General features: G+C 38.8%; 1 long non-coding RNA gene across 1 annotated transcript; it reads right to left on the bottom strand.

Annotated features, from left to right (window-relative positions):
* Positions 1–5,344: 5,344 nt before the first annotated feature.
* LOC110954291 (uncharacterized) lies at positions 5,345–8,676 on the bottom strand. Its single transcript, XR_002595917.2, has 2 exons — positions 8,546–8,676; positions 5,345–6,213 (listed from the first exon to the last, which is right to left on the bottom strand). It is a non-coding gene; the product is annotated as an uncharacterized LOC110954291 (long non-coding RNA).
* Positions 8,677–11,304: the final 2,628 nt, after the last annotated feature.

Below are 11,304 nucleotides of genomic sequence, written 5' to 3'. Positions count from 1 at the left end.
GAACACTTGCCATTTTTAAAGTGTTTTGTTCCTATTTCCCCTGTTTTCTTGAACTGTATGGATGTCAAACCTGAGTGTACCGTGTGCAGTTCACTGACAGCATTAAATTATTTCCACCTTGGAGCTGCCAGAATGAGAAGTTGCTTAGTGCAGCAGCAAGTGACCTGATGTCCTTTAAAAAAAAGCCATAATGTTTAATTATATCCCATCAATCATTTTGTCAGACAAGGTGCCTTTTTTAAAAAGAAAGTGTGCGTATCTCATTTCAGAAGAAAGCCTTTACTTCGACCCCACAGCAGCACTGTGAAAAGTGACACGATGACAAAAACAAGGCCGAGCATGTGTGGCATGTTTGACTGCACAGAGCAAATTAACCAGTAGTTTGTTTCTAAAAGCAGCAGCAATTCAGAAGGGCTTTAATGGCAATAGAACAACACGCAGTCTAGACCTTATTCCGTGTTCGACATCATAAAATGCTGTTTTCATGGCTGAGCGTTGTCTTAACTGGGTCAGTGTTGGAACATTATGGTCCATATAAATATAGCATCAGATGAGTGTGTGAGCAGCAGAGCTGGTGGCAGGTTTCTTTAGCTGCATCTGTCCTCGTCCAGATGGAGAAGATGTTATTCATGGGAATGCGTCAGTATGAGTAATCTTCCAAAACAATGCAGATGAGCAGTGCTGGTGACGAGGTGTGAATCTACTGTAGATGTGTACGTGAGTGTTTGAGGTTATGTGTGTGTTTATTTTTGGGATGTTGTGTCGTGACAGCAGTTGGTTTGTCCCTTCAAAGTGTGACTTCCTACCTGCTCTTTTATATCCACAAGCTCAGTGTGGCTGCTTTAAGTGGTTTTGGCTTTGTTTTATTGAAACAAACTGAACATTTTGGGCCATAGAAGGCCTGCAATGTTGTGGCAACAGTTGACAATATCCTTGCAGGATTGGTTTTCCCGCTTTGGTATGGAAGAACTTAACCATCCATCTATCCATCCCCATCCCCAAAACATATCTACACCTGCACATATATGAATCAGAGGTCAGGTTATGGTGGCAGAATGCTAAGGAAACCATTCCAGATGTCCTCCTGGGGATCCTAAGGCATTCCCAAGACAGATGAGATATGTAAAACCTCCAGCCAGTTCTAGCTTGACTCCTGGGTCTCCTCCTGGTTGGACAAGCCCAGGAACTCTCCATTGAAAGGTACTCAGGATGCCTCCCAGCTCCAATTCACACGAAGGAACAGCGACTCTACTAGGAGCTCCCTCCAGATGTCCAAGTTCTTCATCCTATCTATAAGGATAAGCCCATCCAACCTGCAGAAAAATACCATTTCAGCCACTTCTATCTGTAATCTCATTCTTTCTGTAACCACCAATCAAGAGTCTTACCCACCAACTTAGCTCCCTCTCCATTTTGACATTCTGGTACAAATTCCACACAACTACACCATTCTGTCTGTCCATCTCAGGCTCCCACAAACCCATCACTTGTGAACAAGATACTGAGATATTTAAACTCCTTTGCTTTCGATAGCGACATACCCCAAACCCAGATGGGGCAATCCACTGATGTTGGACTTAGAGATGGTGACTTTCATCTTGGATGTTTGGCTGCAAACGCGCTGACTGACACGGTATGATGAAGCCAACAGAACCACATCATCTGCAAAAAGGTCCACAATCTTTGACCAGCCTCCACAGAACTCACACGTCAACACCATCCGACACCTTTGGGATGGACTTGGACACCAACCTCATTACTCAGCATCACTGTAGAACCTTGTTAATGCTGTTGGCACTGAATGGGATCAGATCTCTGCAGCCAGGTTCTGCAATCTGGTGTAAAGCCTTCCTACAACTCTACAGTTTCATTTAGCAGATGTTTTTATCTAAAGTGACGTACATCTGAGAGTAGATAGAACAAAAGCAAGCATCTAGTCAGGGGAAAACAACCTGGATGGGTGCCATAAAACATCTAACCTGGCAATAGCCAGATTAATAATTGTGTAGTACTTGATAGTACTCCACAATATCAATCTGGGACCGCTCCATGTAAATCCGTTCGGAGGAAAGAGGCACGGATTGGACAATGCAACAGTATGTCCCGCCTCTGACAGGTTTGTTTTTAGCCAATCGCGGGATCTTCACAATGAGCGGAGCCAATTGGTAGATTAAACTCTTACCAAAACCCATAGGTAAAAAAGCACAAACATCTTTACCATCCAGAAATGCGCAAAGCGCCTCTTGTTGTTCTTCCTTCAAAGAAGTGATACGAGATTCAGCTAAAACTGACTTAATAGCAGCATCTACACGATCGTTGTCCTCCGTTGCCATGTTTGTTTTGATCTACTGGCACTTGGTGTCATCTTCACACCCAGATATCCCGCCCCACACACGAATACTGCTGCGTGATTGGCCCGTGCCAACTTGGCTCTGTACGAACAGTGAATGCGGGAGCGGAGCAAGATGGTTTCTTGAGAGATTTGTGAACTCACAAATATCGCGAGAAATCAACTTGCTGGCAAGGTTATAAAACATCCTTAGTTGAGTCCAGTTTGTCCTAGTTGCAGGTTATTATCAATAAACAATACATGAGTAATATTTAGGTGTTCTAATACAAAGAAAATGTCAAAATGAATGTGTGTCAGTTAATTGTAGTACTGCTTTAAGATAGTTTGTAAGCTCTTCATGGGATTAGGCAACCTTTACATGTGTGGCATCTCACATTTCATCGTCAAGTAAATCGGTAACAAATTACTTATTGGTTTGAATCCAATCCATGACATTTGACTCTATGTCTAATCCCTCCTCTTCCTAGAGATTGTTGATTGAACGTGAAAATAGAGCAACATTTAAAAATAATTTCCCTCATTTGAGCCATTCTTCATGTTTGGCATGTAGGTAGCATCAGTCATCAGAACATAACTTTTAAAACACAGATAGCTGATGTGTTATTTTCATAGAATTGAAATTGTTCCAGTTGAAATCTGTTGAAAGAAAGGAACTGGACAGAGGGTGGAACACTGAAAGCTGTGGTCCAACACTGACCTTCTGTGGCCACAAATGAGACTGCAGCTGCCTGGTCTTCAGCAGAAAATGGGCCTCACTGGCCCCATATTTCAAAATCAATCCTTTAGAAGTGTTAGGAAGCTGCAGCCAACAAGGAACTTAAAGCATCTGTTTTCTATCCAGGTTTCTTGAAATGAATGTATGTAGTTGGTTTTAGTTTTCGCAGATTTGCTTCAGATTCATTGATTACGAGCAAGAGCATTCATTTCTTTAAACTTATACAGCTTTACACAGATATGTATTAACCATTTTGATTTATTTTCATACTGTGCACCTGAATCAACTCTTAATTTCAGTATTTTTAAATCTTATTAAGCCAGCTATTCATTTTTACAAATACATTTTGCAGCTTGGGGTACATGTCAGTCAAACAGTCAGTTCTTTCGGTCATTCACCATCCTTGTGTTAATATGCAATCTTGAGCCATATAACTTTGTAGCCTCTTTTATTTCTCACCTCTGTCCTACTAGTCATAGATTCAGAAACTGGCACGAGCACAAGCACGGCCCTTTGAAAAAGAAAACTTTCTGGCATGCCACCATTGGAAAATCACAGGTGTACACAATGAAATTAATGATTTATTTTAGCTGCTCCACTGTTTTAGGGGCCTGGGGCTTGTTATGCAAAGATAACTCAAGGTGGAAATTATTCATCTGATCTCATTTGCTACGTTAACTTTTAGGTATTTTTATTTACACTGGTCTGTAAAGTTCACCCACTCTTAATTTAGCTGACAACAGCTGTGCAAAAAGATTATTGATCATTTGACAAATAGTCATTTATTTTGAGTATATATGTTGATAAAATGAGCCACGTTTGTACTCTCTTTTCTCATTTGCTTGTTCTGCTGTGTTGTTAGCAGAACCATTTGCATTAATGTACATCTCAACAAGCTGATGCAATATTTGCACTACTATCACCTCAAAAAGCTGTTACATATTCCACTACCACCAGTTCATAGGTTGATCTTTTATCTATTTTACTTTAGCTATATTTTATTTACCTCCTTTTTTAAAAATGTATGGCACTAATACAAAGGCATAAGAGAAATGTCTTCGGTTCCTCTGGACGTCTTGGATATTTTTAGATATTGACAATAACAACCTTCTATTCTATTCTAAAACACAACTTGTGAGCTATATTGTCTCTTCGTTCCAGCAGCTTTCACTGACTGTTAACATTTAAACACTGGTCAGCAAGTGACATTGTTTGTTTCCATGGAAACGTGGTGCACAGTTCAGGTAGCCTGGGTTTAGAGTGTGAAGGAAAATTACTCTGCCCCCTTTCAAAGGTATTTCATTTGCAGATTCAGCTGACATCTCTAATTGTCCTACCTGTTGGAGCAGGTTACCACTTTTGGTCCACTTTAACCTCTGCGGGCTCAAGCCCGTCTTCAGGTTCAGACCTCGTCTCACCCTAATATGGCCTTCTGACTGGCAGACTCTGTAGAAGGAAGATATACCAGGACTCTGCTCTGGTCAAGGTTAGATGCTGTCTATTCTGATGTCACTAAGCACATAGTCTAAATGTGACCCTTCTCCCATCTACAATGTATACCTGAAGATCAGAGACAATCCTCAGAAGTGATGCTTGCATGAACTGCTGCTCTGCTGGTGTCACTTCAACTGATATTTGTACACCTCAGTCGCAACCCAAGTCATCTGAGTCTCTAGTGTGTCTCTCTGTGTCTGCCTCCTCATCCTCGCTTAACTTCCACAACAAGAGGGGCGATTTTTGAAGCCTTTAAAGACGCCGATTAGCCACTATGTTCAAACCTCTTGCCCGATAAAACAGCTGTGAACCACTGGAACACAGGATCTGTTGAGATGTTGGCGATGGATCCTTCAGGTCTGGTAGGTTATAGATGAGGTCTTACAGCCTTACATGCTGTAGACACTTTAACATATTCAGATCTGGGGAGACCACAGCTGTAGGAAGTGTTTTTATGAGGCGTGTGGTGCATGTCAAAGCAACATCCACATGAATGCAGGACTCAAGGTTTCCTAGCTTTGAAACAAGATCATCAAAGTGGCTCCCCTCAGCTGTCAGTGGTTGTAATGTTGTGTCAGATTTATTACTGCATTCTTTCCTAAAATTAGCACAGGCTTAACATATTTTAGTGAAACTGGATCTTGGTATTGTCTTTGCCATCTAAGGAGAAAATGACCTCCATGCATTGAACAGCAGTAGGACCTGTAACTACATTATGATCTGTTGAGCTTCAGCACATCCCTGTTTATGCTACAGATTTTCAGCAGGGTGCAGTAAATCAGCACTATTTAAAAACAGTTTTTATTAATGGCATTCTTGTGTATCGGTACAACATGAGAATATTATGATTCACAGTACTGAAAGACTGAAATAAGTTCAAGATAACATAAAAGTGAAATATGCTTCATTAAATTCATATACAATCTGCATCAGTTACACGTTCCTGCTGCAACAATACTTTCCTATCATGTTACATGAAGTATTTACACAGTAAAAGATGTGTTTACTATAATTATTGTTTCACTGCAATACAAAGTTTTATAAATAAAAATGAAATCAAAATGTACAACAATCTTCACACAGAATATATAAATTTAGAGATGAATAGTTCAAGGACGATTGGAAAGTTGAAAATCAGGTGATTCTTTGTGTTTCTACAGTTTGTAGCTCTGGTAAATGTTGTACTTTTGTTTTTGGTTTTTTTTTTAAAGAACTAACAAACCTCATAATTACAAACCTCTTTTGGGGTTTTGTGCTTCAGAGGTTTTAATACACAAAATCAAATCATACAAAGTGAAAACATGCAAGAAACCATTTTGCATAATTTAATATAATAACAGGTAAGATAATTTCATATCTTCTTCCCAGTGTCTCAAAGCTTACAAGAAATAAAAAATACAACTCTATGTTTTCCTTTTAGTATATATATATATATAACATTGTATGTGTTTATACTTTAGATTTTTTTTAGCTAAATGAACATCTGTATTCTAAAAATACCAGGTCAGGTGAAGTTGATGATCTACGTTTGTGACTGTTATCATATTTTTTCTTCTTTTTTACCCCCAGTGAAGACAGTATTAAAAGAGAAGTTGACGTCATCTTCTTCCCTGCTGTTGGGCGCCATCTTTTGGCCTTTGACTCACACTGGACCCTATTGAGCAGAAAAAAACACAACAGTAGTAGCAGCTCTGTACCATCTGGCATTTCTAGCATTTCTAGGCCGCCGCCCCCTCATGTGTGAGTTAATCATTAATGATGAATGTTTTGCCTGCTTTCAGGACACGACAGAAGCAGGACGAGCTGGCATGAAATATTTCTCACTCTGACACACACTCGCCTCGTCTCTGCTGGTTTCAAAGTGTAAAAATACGAACTCTTTAAAGACAGGGTGCTGTTAGAGGGCTGGCAGACGCTGTGTTCAGGACATATGTTTGTTTTTTCTTTGTAGCAGGGATCTCTTCCACCTCAGAGCTACGCTGCAGCTCAGGGTAGAATGGGCAACACCACTGCTCTGATCTGCCTCCTCAGCCTGCATGCACACCCAGTATGGAGCACTGGGCTGGACTGGGAGAGGAGGCATGTACACAACAATAGACACAAACCCTACGCCTGGAAGTACAGAAGAAGAGGAAGATTTGTCCAAAAAGGAGTTTAGTGTGTTTACCTGAACGCAAACATATGGAAGAAGCAGGGCATAAAGGTAAAATACAGGTTGTATGTAGAAAGCTCAATAGTTTTATGGATCCCTGAGTGGGCATTGCTTACACTGCATTTGTTCCCACTCAGAGTCAAAGCAGTGCAAAAAATACGTAGACAAACATAAGCACAAAAATGTGTCTTTAAAAATATAAACAGAAGTACAAAATATGTCTTAAAAATACAAACATAACGTTAGAAAAATTACCTAAATAAATAAACAAAAGTAAAAAGAAACAAAACTTAGAAATAGTAGCAGAAAAATATTAAATAAAATATGAACAGAGGTACAAAATATGTCTTAAATATATAAACATAACTTTAGAAAAATTGCCTAAACAAATAAACAAAAGTAAAAACAAACAAACTTGGAAATAGTAGTAAAAAATATGAAATAAAAATATAAACAGAGGTACAAAATATGTCTTAAAAATATACAAAATATGAAGAAAAATATGGCCTACAAATATAAACATAAGTAGAAAAATATGGCTTTAAAATATAAACATAAGTAGAAAAATAATTCATAAACATAAATAGAAAGACATGTCTTAAGAATAAATAAAAAATTAGCTGAAAAATATGCCCAAAAATATAAATAAAAGTAACAAACATGGCCTCAAAATATAAACACAAACAGAAAAACGTGTCGTAAAAAAGAAACATAAGCAGAAAAACATGTCATACAAATATTTTAAATTTTGTAAAAAAAAAAAAAAAAAAAAGTGCCCTAAAAATACAAACATAAGTTTAAAAAAATGAAAAAATGTCTTAAAAATATTTTAAAATAAGTAGAAAATATGTCATAAAAAATATAAACTTAAGTTAAAAAAGTTTTAAAAATATATATTTTTAAATAAGCAGAAAAACATGTCCTAAAATATACATTTTCAAAAAGTAGAAAAAGCATAAGCAGAAAATGTAAAATGTGCATTGTCCTGAGAAAAATGTGAAATGTTATCATGCAGTGTGACAAATAGTAATGAAAACTGCTAGAAACACTTTAATTTCTAAAGCAAAACCTATTTCATATGAATAAAATTTAAATAATTTCAAGTAAATGTCTTTAAATGTGTTTGTGTCTAAATGCGTCTGTCTAAAGGCCTAAAATTGTCACAATTTTTGCATTTACTGACCATAAAATATAAATACTTTTTCCTCCTAATGATCAACTATCCAATAAATATCAATTTCAATTAAGTTTGAACTTCTTTTTTTTTTTTTTTTTAACCAAAGTCAGTAAAAGCAACACTCAAAGGAATAAGAACACCCTGAATCTGAATTAACTTCTTAAACTTTCCTCCCTGCAGGACTCCCTGTGAGGCAGACACACGTGGCACCAACAGTCTGAGTCCACCAACTTGTAATGCAGGCATAAATCATCTTTATTATGCTACAAGAGAGCAAACGGCACATATTATACGTGCATTTAACTCAATTAAACCTCCTTTATATTCAGTTTTACTCTCATAGACGCTAACAAGTCTCCACAATTGTTCGCAGCTGTGATGTGCAGTCCACTAAAGCAGCCAGCGGTGCCGTTTTTACGAGTAGTTTGCCTAAAAATAATTAAAAATATCCCATTACTGGCTTATTCTAACCCGACCCTACAACACGGCTGACCTGGTAACACGATATTACACTGAATGTGACACTGCGAACTTGAGAGTTTTTGCTTTCCAGTCGCTCGAGGACACGCAGCTAATGTTGGTCATGTTTAAGGTTTACACTCGCAAGTAAATGAGTCACAGGTGACAGAAAAACGAGAATTTGTGAAGTTTCCTTACCTCAGAACAGTTCGCTGTGCCGTTTCGGAGACGTGGAGGATGGAAAGGTCTGGAAAGGAGGAGAGTGGTACTGCTTATCTTCACGTAGCGGGTTGCCAGGTTGGCACTTCATCCCCCTACAGGTAGAATGTGAACATGTATGTTCTGTTTTAATAGACTTAGTTGGATATGTGTGCTTTATCAAGTCTGTGCAGACTCTCAGTCATCTCGGTCATGATAATAGTAGGATAATAGTAGCAACCAGTTACGTCATTACAGTTACGTTAATCTAATAAATGTGGCCGTTATAAATGTATTAAATCCAATAACTTACCAATAATGTAGTAAGTTATTACGTTAATGGCCTAGCATTGAAAAATCTTTTGTAAAAATCCCTTGAAAATGTCATAATGCAAAAGTAGGACTGCACTGCACCTACATTTCATTCATATTCGCACTGTGTATGTTACTAAGCTGTGTTTTTTTTAATCTTATTTCCCTATTTTTTATTTTTATTCATATATTACTTGTTCTAGATTTCTATACATATTTATCCCTATTTATTTATTGCATCATTGTTGCACTGCCTGCTCTACGTGCCTTTTTAAATTGCCCCCTGGGGACAAATAAAGTTTTCGGAATCTGAATCTGAATTTAAAAGATATTTTTGCAGTTCTTGTGCAGTTTGCTCATCAAAAATAGGTACAGTGAATGGCATAGTAGTTATATTCATTCATCAAGGATCTGTTCCATGTAGATCTCACTCTCCTTAGTTATCCTTCTAATAGCCAATTTGAGAATTATTTGTTGTTCAAAATCTCTTTTTAGAATATTGTCTATTTACTTAGATATGCAAATTAATAATTCCATGCCAGTGTCTCTGTTGGACGTTGTATTGTCAGATGAATTTCTCACATTTTTTTCCTTGGAAAACAGTCCATTAAAATGTTTTTCAAACTTTTCTCAAGGAAAAACGATTCAGTCCTCGCTTAAAACTGTCTTTAAACAACTGGACTGGCACTATAATGGCACTTAACACCAAAAAACTGAGGAGAATTATGTACATATTGAAGTCTGAAGTGCACCGGGATGTTATGTTTGGAGAAAATCCTCCTGAGTTTTTGAAGATTCCAGCTACGTATGACTGCGTTGTTCCTCCTGCTTTCTTCGCTGTTTGTTTAGGTGTTGTGTTTCCCAGATCTTTCTGTAGTTTTGATGAAGGCCCAGGCTACAGTTCCTCGGTGCTTTCCTAATCTGAGAACGCTCATTCTCCTTTCCTATAATTCTACAGTTTCATTCAGCACACGCTTTTATCCAAAGGGAGGTACATCTGAGAGTAGACACAACACAAGCAAGGATCTAGTCAGGAGAAAACAACCCGGATCAGAGCCATAAAACAAGTTCATGTGTGATAATAGGACTGTGGTGTCTACAGGCAGTGCAGACGTTGTTTTTAGTCTTTCCTTAAAGACTGAGAGAGACTCTGCAGATTGAACACAGTTTGGAAACTTGCTCCACCACCGGAGAAGTAAGGACCGGCCCTGTTCTGGTGGTTGGATCAAGAGTCTTTTGCTGGCTGAGCGTAGTGAGCAGGAGGGAGAGTAGACCGGAATGACAGTTCAGGTAGGAGGGAGCTGTTTTCATTGTCGTTTTCAATGCAAATGTCAGAGTTTTGAATTAAGCAGGTAGCAACTGGAAGTCAGTGAAGTGATCTGACAACTGATGTGTGCTGCTTTTGACTGGTTGGAAACCAGACGTGCTGCTGCATTCTGGATCATCTGCAGAGGTTTGAGCGTGCATGAGGGGAGGCCTTCCAGTAAGGAGTTGCAGTAGTTGATATTACGAGAGTCTGGACCAGGAGTTGTGCTGTTTGTTCAAACAGGAAGGGTCTGATCTTCCTGATGTTGTACAGGACGAATCGACACGACCGAGCAACAGAGGACACATGAGCCTTGAAGGTTAGTTGGTCATCTATCATGACACCCAAGTTTCTGGTAGACTTTGTGGGTTTGAGTTGGGTTGAATCAAGCTGGATGTTGATTTCTTGTTGTATAGAGGGACTGGCTGGGATGACAAGGAGAGGTTGAGTTCAAGTTGCCGTTTTTTTCATCCATGCTGAGATATCTGCAATGCATGATGAGATAGTGTGGTCATCAGAGGCGGATTCCCTCTGTGTTGGAAGGAACATCCTCAACCTGGTGCTTTAAGGTTCTCATGACCCCCAGTTTATGTTCCAGTGGATGGTGGTAATCAAACAGCAGATATTGATCTGCTGTGTAGGTTTCCTGTAGACTTCAAGGCTAAGGCCTCCATTCTCATCAATAGAGCTCCGGACGTCACGTGACTCCGTTTGTTTATGCCGCCATGTTGGCAGGAAACTCCGCTTCAAAATGAATGGCGCTGGTAGAAAATTTACGCCGTCTGAGTTTACTTTTCATTTTAAATCAGACGATATTATAAAATATACAAACAAACTGGACAAACTAAACATATCTGATCCATATCATGCCCCCGGTATCTTATTTAAGAATCTTGAGGCGGTTGGAGCGGACCTTTTACCGCACCTGCGGTACCCTGACATCTACAATTACCTGATAAATTTTCCTTCATCCTACTCCGGTGAATCTCTTAAAGCGTATAAAAGCCTTGAGGGGTATAAATGGACACAGGCTAACTTTGTCACCGGGATTCAGATCTGGAGTCTTCCTGCGAAGGATATCGCTGTCGTCACTGGGAGGGTAAGTGTAGCTTAAACCATACAGGTTTAGTAATTGCAGATG

The sequence above is a fragment of the Acanthochromis polyacanthus genome, chromosome 5 (assembly GCF_021347895.1).
Source record: "Acanthochromis polyacanthus isolate Apoly-LR-REF ecotype Palm Island chromosome 5, KAUST_Apoly_ChrSc, whole genome shotgun sequence".
NCBI classification, from domain to species: Eukaryota; Metazoa; Chordata; class Actinopteri; family Pomacentridae; genus Acanthochromis; species Acanthochromis polyacanthus.
Note: the sequence above shows the minus strand (reverse complement) of the source record. Positions and strands in the feature narration are given on the sequence as shown.